Genomic DNA, 8,367 nt, shown 5'->3' with positions numbered 1-8,367 from the left:
CACTCTGGGAAACCTCTGTAACTTTGCTTGCAGCAGCACCTTGGTGTGTTTTCTGTGTTCTCCAAGTGAAAATAAGCCTGTGGGGAGCCCGTGGTAGCTCCAGCTGCTTTGGAACACATTCTGCCACACTTGCTCTTTCTGCATGTCTCTAGCAGCCAGAAAGCACTGTAAAGCGCTCTTTTCTCGAGAAAAGCAACACTCTGGGAAACCTCTGTAACTTTGCTTGCAGCAGCACCTTGGTGTGTTTTCTGTGTTCTCCAAGTGAAAATAAGCCTGTGCGGAGCCCGTGGTAGCTCCAGCTGCTTTGGAACACATTCTGCCACACTTGCTCTTTCTGCATGTCTCTAGCAGCCAGAAAGCGCTGTAAAGCGCTCTTTTCTCGAGAAAAGCAACACTCAGGGGGACTTCTGTAACTTTGCTTGCAGCAGCACCTTGGTGTGTTTTCTGTGTTCTCCAAGTGAAAATAAGCCTGTGCGGAGCCCGTGGTAGCTCCAGCTGCTTTGGAACACATTCTGCCACACTTGCTCTTTCTGCATGTCTCTAGCAGCCAGAAAGCGCTGTAAAGCGCTCTTTTCTCGAGAAAAGCAACACTCTGGGGGACTTCTGTAACTTTGCTTGCAGCAGCACCTTGGTGTGTTTTCTGTGTTCTCCAAGTGAAAATAAGCCTGTCCGGAGCCCGTGGTAGCCCCAGCTGCTTTGGAACACATTCTGCCACACTTGCTCTTTCTGCATGTCTCTAGCAGCCAGAAAGCGCTGTAAAGCGCTCTTTTCTCGAGAAAAGCAACACTCTGGGAAACCTCTGTAACTTTGCTTGCAGCAGCACCTTGGTGTGTTTTCTGTGTTCTCCAAGTGAAAATAAGCCTGTCCGGAGCCCGTGGTAGCTCCTGCTGCTTTGGAACACATTCTGCCACACTTGCTCTTTCTGCATGTCTCTAGCAGCCAGAAAGCGCTGTAAAAGCGCTCTTTTGCCCGAGAAAAGCAACACTCAGGGGTACCTCTGTAACTTTGCTTGCAGCAGCACCTTGGTGTGTTTTCTGTGTTCTCCAAGTGAAAATAAGCCTGTGGGGAGCCCGTGGTAGCTCCAGCTGCTTTGGAACACATTCTGCCACACTTGCTCTTTCTGCATGTCTCTAGCAGCCAGAAAGCGCTGTAAAGCGCTCTTTTGCTCGAGAAAAGCAACACTCAGGGGGACCTCTGTAACTTTGCTTGCAGCAGCACCTTGGTGTGTTTTCTGTGTTCTCCAAGTGAAAATAAGCCTGTCCGGAGCCCGTGGTAGCTCCAGCTGCTTTGGAACACATTCTGCCACACTTGCTCTTTCTGCATGTCTCTAGCAGCCAGAAAGCGCTGTAAAGCGCTCTTTTCTCGAGAAAAGCAACACTCAGGGGGACTTCTGTAACTTTGCTTGCAGCAGCACCTTGGTGTGTTTTCTGTGTTCTCCAAGTGAAAATAAGCCTGTCCGGAGCCCGTGGTAGCTCCAGCTGCTTTGGAACACATTCTGCCACACTTGCTCTTTCTGCATGTCTCTAGCAGCCAGAAAGCGCTGTAAAGCGCTCTTTTCTCGAGAAAAGCAACACTCTGGGAAACCTCTGTAACTTTGCTTGCAGCAGCACCTTGGTGTGTTTTCTGTGTTCTCCAAGTGAAAATAAGCCTGTCCGGAGCCCGTGGTAGCTCCAGCTGCTTTGGAACACATTCTGCCACACTTGCTCTTTCTGCATGTCTCTAGCAGCCAGAAAGCGCTGTAAAGCGCTCTTTTCTCGAGAAAAGCAACACTCTGGGAAACCTCTGTAACTTTGCTTGCAGCAGCACCTTGGTGTGTTTTCTGTGTTCTCCAAGTGAAAATAAGCCTGTGCGGAGCCCGTGGTAGCTCCAGCTGCTTTGGAACACATTCTGCCACACTTGCTCTTTCTGCATGTCTCTAGCAGCCAGAAAGCGCTGTAAAGCGCTCTTTTCTCGAGAAAAGCAACACTCAGGGAGACTTCTGTAACTTTGCTTGCAGCAGCACCTTGGTGTGTTTTCTGTGTTCTCCAAGTGAAAATAAGCCTGTCCGGAGCCCGTGGTAGCTCCAGCTGCTTTGGAACACATTCTGCCACACTTGCTCTTTCTGCATGTCTCTAGCAGCCAGAAAGCACTGTAAAGCGCTCTTTTCTCGAGAAAAGCAACACTCTGGGAAACCTCTGTAACTTTGCTTGCAGCAGCACCTTGGTGTGTTTTCTGTGTTCTCCAAGTGAAAATAAGCCTGTGCGGAGCCCGTGGTAGCTCCAGCTGCTTTGGAACACATTCTGCCACACTTGCTCTTTCTGCATGTCTCTAGCAGCCAGAAAGCGCTGTAAAGCGCTCTTTTTTCGAGAAAAGCAACACTCAGGGGGACTTCTGTAACTTTGCTTGCAGCAGCACCTTGGTGTGTTTTCTGTGTTCTCCAAGTGAAAATAAGCCTGTGGGGAGCCCGTGGTAGCTCCAGCTGCTTTGGAACACATTCTGCCACACTTGCTCTTTCTGCATGTCTCTAGCAGCCAGAAAGCGCTGTAAAGCGCTCTTTTCTCGAGAAAAGCAACACTCTGGGAAACCTCTGTAACTTTGCTTGCAGCAGCACCTTGGTGTGTTTTCTGTGTTCTCCAAGTGAAAATAAGCCGGTCCGGAGCCCGTGGTAGCTCCAGCTGCTTTGGAACACATTCTGCCACACTTGCTCTTTCTGCATGTCTCTAGCAGCCAGAAAGCGCTGTAAAGCGCTCTTTTCTCGAGAAAAGCAACACTCTGGGAAACCTCTGTAACTTTGCTTGCAGCAGCACCTTGGTGTGTTTTCTGTGTTCTCCAAGTGAAAATAAGCCTGTCCGGAGCCCGTGGTAGCTCCAGCTGCTTTGGAACACATTCTGCCACACTTGCTCTTTCTGCATGTCTCTAGCAGCCAGAAAGCACTGTAAAGCGCTCTTTTCTCGAGAAAAGCAACACTCTGGGAAACCTCTGTAACTTTGCTTGCAGCAGCACCTTGGTGTGTTTTCTGTGTTCTCCAAGTGAAAATAAGCCTGTGCGGAGCCCGTGGTAGCTCCAGCTGCTTTGGAACACATTCTGCCACACTTGCTCTTTCTGCATGTCTCTAGCAGCCAGAAAGCGCTGTAAAGCGCTCTTTTCTCGAGAAAAGCAACACTCAGGGGGACTTCTGTAACTTTGCTTGCAGCAGCACCTTGGTGTGTTTTCTGTGTTCTCCAAGTGAAAATAAGCCTGTGGGGAGCCCGTGGTAGCTCCAGCTGCTTTGGAACACATTCTGCCACACTTGCTCTTTCTGCATGTCTCTAGCAGCCAGAAAGCGCTGTAAAGCGCTCTTTTCTCGAGAAAAGCAACACTCTGGGAAACCTCTGTAACTTTGCTTGCAGCAGCACCTTGGTGTGTTTTCTGTGTTCTCCAAGTGAAAATAAGCCTGTGGGGAGCCCGTGGTAGCTCCAGCTGCTTTGGAACACATTCTGCCACACTTGCTCTTTCTGCATGTCTCTAGCAGCCAGAAAGCGCTGTAAAGCGCTCTTTTCTCGAGAAAAGCAACACTCTGGGAAACCTCTGTAACTTTGCTTGCAGCAGCACCTTGGTGTGTTTTCTGTGTTCTCCAAGTGAAAATAAGCCTGTGGGGAGCCCGTGGTAGCTCCAGCTGCTTTGGAACACATTCTGCCACACTTGCTCTTTCTGCATGTCTCTAGCAGCCAGAAAGCGCTGTAAAGCGCTCTTTTCTCGAGAAAAGCAACACTCTGGGAAACCTCTGTAACTTTGCTTGCAGCAGCACCTTGGTGTGTTTTCTGTGTTCTCCAAGTGAAAATAAGCCTGTGCGGAGCCCGTGGTAGCTCCAGCTGCTTTGGAACACATTCTGCCACACTTGCTCTTTCTGCATGTCTCTAGCAGCCAGAAAGCGCTGTAAAGCGCTCTTTTCTCGAGAAAAGCAACACTCTGGGAAACCTCTGTAACTTTGCTTGCAGCAGCACCTTGGTGTGTTTTCTGTGTTCTCCAAGTGAAAATAAGCCTGTCCGGAGCCCGTGGTAGCTCCAGCTGCTTTGGAACACATTCTGCCACACTTGCTCTTTCTGCATGTCTCTAGCAGCCAGAAAGCGCTGTAAAGCGCTCTTTTCTCGAGAAAAGCAACACTCTGGGAAACCTCTGTAACTTTGCTTGCAGCAGCACCTTGGTGTGTTTTCTGTGTTCTCCAAGTGAAAATAAGCCTGTCCGGAGCCCGTGGTAGCTCCAGCTGCTTTGGAACACATTCTGCCACACTTGCTCTTTCTGCATGTCTCTAGCAGCCAGAAAGCGCTGTAAAGCGCTCTTTTCTCGAGAAAAGCAACACTCTGGGAAACCTCTGTAACTTTGCTTGCAGCAGCACCTTGGTGTGTTTTCTGTGTTCTCCAAGTGAAAATAAGCCTGTGGGGAGCCCGTGGTAGCTCCAGCTGCTTTGGAACACATTCTGCCACACTTGCTCTTTCTGCATGTCTCTAGCAGCCAGAAAGCGCTGTAAAGCGCTCTTTTCTCGAGAAAAGCAACACTCTGGGAAACCTCTGTAACTTTGCTTGCAGCAGCACCTTGGTGTGTTTTCTGTGTTCTCCAAGTGAAAATAAGCCTGTCCGGAGCCCGTGGTAGCTCCAGCTGCTTTGGAACACATTCTGCCACACTTGCTCTTTCTGCATGTCTCTAGCAGCCAGAAAGCGCTGTAAAGCGCTCTTTTCTCGAGAAAAGCAACACTCTGGGAAACCTCTGTAACTTTGCTTGCAGCAGCACCTTGGTGTGTTTTCTGTGTTCTCCAAGTGAAAATAAGCCTGTCCGGAGCCCGTGGTAGCTCCAGCTGCTTTGGAACACATTCTGCCACACTTGCTCTTTCTGCATGTCTCTAGCAGCCAGAAAGCGCTGTAAAGCGCTCTTTTCTCGAGAAAAGCAACACTCTGGGAAACCTCTGTAACTTTGCTTGCAGCAGCACCTTGGTGTGTTTTCTGTGTTCTCCAAGTGAAAATAAGCCTGTGCGGAGCCCGTGGTAGCTCCAGCTGCTTTGGAACACATTCTGCCACACTTGCTCTTTCTGCATGTCTCTAGCAGCCAGAAAGCGCTGTAAAGCGCTCTTTTCTCGAGAAAAGCAACACTCAGGGAGACTTCTGTAACTTTGCTTGCAGCAGCACCTTGGTGTGTTTTCTGTGTTCTCCAAGTGAAAATAAGCCTGTCCGGAGCCCGTGGTAGCTCCAGCTGCTTTGGAACACATTCTGCCACACTTGCTCTTTCTGCATGTCTCTAGCAGCCAGAAAGCACTGTAAAGCGCTCTTTTCTCGAGAAAAGCAACACTCTGGGAAACCTCTGTAACTTTGCTTGCAGCAGCACCTTGGTGTGTTTTCTGTGTTCTCCAAGTGAAAATAAGCCTGTGCGGAGCCCGTGGTAGCTCCAGCTGCTTTGGAACACATTCTGCCACACTTGCTCTTTCTGCATGTCTCTAGCAGCCAGAAAGCGCTGTAAAGCGCTCTTTTTTCGAGAAAAGCAACACTCAGGGGGACTTCTGTAACTTTGCTTGCAGCAGCACCTTGGTGTGTTTTCTGTGTTCTCCAAGTGAAAATAAGCCTGTGGGGAGCCCGTGGTAGCTCCAGCTGCTTTGGAACACATTCTGCCACACTTGCTCTTTCTGCATGTCTCTAGCAGCCAGAAAGCGCTGTAAAGCGCTCTTTTCTCGAGAAAAGCAACACTCTGGGAAACCTCTGTAACTTTGCTTGCAGCAGCACCTTGGTGTGTTTTCTGTGTTCTCCAAGTGAAAATAAGCCTGTCCGGAGCCCGTGGTAGCTCCAGCTGCTTTGGAACACATTCTGCCACACTTGCTCTTTCTGCATGTCTCTAGCAGCCAGAAAGCGCTGTAAAGCGCTCTTTTCTCGAGAAAAGCAACACTCTGGGAAACCTCTGTAACTTTGCTTGCAGCAGCACCTTGGTGTGTTTTCTGTGTTCTCCAAGTGAAAATAAGCCTGTCCGGAGCCCGTGGTAGCTCCAGCTGCTTTGGAACACATTCTGCCACACTTGCTCTTTCTGCATGTCTCTAGCAGCCAGAAAGCGCTGTAAAGCGCTCTTTTCTCGAGAAAAGCAACACTCAGGGGGACTTCTGTAACTTTGCTTGCAGCAGCACCTTGGTGTGTTTTCTGTGTTCTCCAAGTGAAAATAAGCCTGTGCGGAGCCCGTGGTAGCTCCAGCTGCTTTGGAACACATTCTGCCACACTTGCTCTTTCTGCATGTCTCTAGCAGCCAGAAAGCGCTGTAAAGTGCTCTTTTCTCGAGAAAAGCAACACTCAGGGGGACTTCTGTAACTTTGCTTGCAGCAGCACCTTGGTGTGTTTTCTGTGTTCTCCAAGTGAAAATAAGCCTGTCCGGAGCCCGTGGTAGCCCCAGCTGCTTTGGAACACATTCTGCCACACTTGCTCTTTCTGCATGTCTCTAGCAGCCAGAAAGCGCTGTAAAGCGCTCTTTTCTCGAGAAAAGCAACACTCTGGGAAACCTCTGTAACTTTGCTTGCAGCAGCACCTTGGTGTGTTTTCTGTGTTCTCCAAGTGAAAATAAGCCTGTCCGGAGCCCGTGGTAGCTCCTGCTGCTTTGGAACACATTCTGCCACACTTGCTCTTTCTGCATGTCTCTAGCAGCCAGAAAGCGCTGTAAAAGCGCTCTTTTGCCCGAGAAAAGCAACACTCAGGGGGACTTCTGTAACTTTGCTTGGAGCAGCACCTTGGTGTGTTTTCTGTGTTCTCCAAGTGAAAATAAGCCTGTGGGGAGCCCGTGGTAGCTCCAGCTGCTTTGGAACACATTCTGCCACACTTGCTCTTTCTGCATGTCTCTAGCAGCCAGAAAGCGCTGTAAAGCGCTCTTTTGCTCGAGAAAAGCAACACTCAGGGGGACCTCTGTAACTTTGCTTGCAGCAGCACCTTGGTGTGTTTTCTGTGTTCTCCAAGTGAAAATAAGCCTGTCCGGAGCCCGTGGTAGCTCCAGCTGCTTTGGAACACATTCTGCCACACTTGCTCTTTCTGCATGTCTCTAGCAGCCAGAAAGCGCTGTAAAGCGCTCTTTTTTCGAGAAAAGCAACACTCAGCGGGACTTCTGTAACTTTGCTTGCAGCAGCACCTTGGTGTGTTTTCTGTGTTCTCCAAGTGAAAATAAGCCTGTGGGGAGCCCGTGGTAGCTCCAGCTGCTTTGGAACACATTCTGCCACACTTGCTCTTTCTGCATGTCTCTAGCAGCCAGAAAGCGCTGTAAAGCGCTCTTTTCTCGAGAAAAGCAACACTCTGGGAAACCTCTGTAACTTTGCTTGCAGCAGCACCTTGGTGTGTTTTCTGTGTTCTCCAAGTGAAAATAAGCCGGTCCGGAGCCCGTGGTAGCTCCAGCTGCTTTGGAACACATTCTGCCACACTTGCTCTTTCTGCATGTCTCTAGCAGCCAGAAAGCGCTGTAAAGCGCTCTTTTCTCGAGAAAAGCAACACTCTGGGAAACCTCTGTAACTTTGCTTGCAGCAGCACCTTGGTGTGTTTTCTGTGTTCTCCAAGTGAAAATAAGCCTGTCCGGAGCCCGTGGTAGCTCCAGCTGCTTTGGAACACATTCTGCCACACTTGCTCTTTCTGCATGTCTCTAGCAGCCAGAAAGCACTGTAAAGCGCTCTTTTCTCGAGAAAAGCAACACTCTGGGAAACCTCTGTAACTTTGCTTGCAGCAGCACCTTGGTGTGTTTTCTGTGTTCTCCAAGTGAAAATAAGCCTGTGCGGAGCCCGTGGTAGCTCCAGCTGCTTTGGAACACATTCTGCCACACTTGCTCTTTCTGCATGTCTCTAGCAGCCAGAAAGCGCTGTAAAGCGCTCTTTTCTCGAGAAAAGCAACACTCAGGGGGACTTCTGTAACTTTGCTTGCAGCAGCACCTTGGTGTGTTTTCTGTGTTCTCCAAGTGAAAATAAGCCTGTGGGGAGCCCGTGGTAGCTCCAGCTGCTTTGGAACACATTCTGCCACACTTGCTCTTTCTGCATGTCTCTAGCAGCCAGAAAGCGCTGTAAAGCGCTCTTTTCTCGAGAAAAGCAACACTCTGGGAAACCTCTGTAACTTTGCTTGCAGCAGCACCTTGGTGTGTTTTCTGTGTTCTCCAAGTGAAAATAAGCCTGTGGGGAGCCCGTGGTAGCTCCAGCTGCTTTGGAACACATTCTGCCACACTTGCTCTTTCTGCATGTCTCTAGCAGCCAGAAAGCGCTGTAAAGCGCTCTTTTCTCGAGAAAAGCAACACTCTGGGAAACCTCTGTAACTTTGCTTGCAGCAGCACCTTGGTGTGTTTTCTGTGTTCTCCAAGTGAAAATAAGCCTGTGGGGAGCCCGTGGTAGCTCCAGCTGCTTTGGAACACATTCTGCCACAC

This window comes from Zosterops lateralis (assembly GCF_965231275.1).
Source record: "Zosterops lateralis genome assembly, contig: HAP1_HAP1_SCAFFOLD_192, whole genome shotgun sequence".
Classification (NCBI taxonomy): domain Eukaryota; kingdom Metazoa; phylum Chordata; class Aves; order Passeriformes; family Zosteropidae; genus Zosterops; species Zosterops lateralis.
This window is presented reverse-complemented; position numbering follows the sequence as displayed.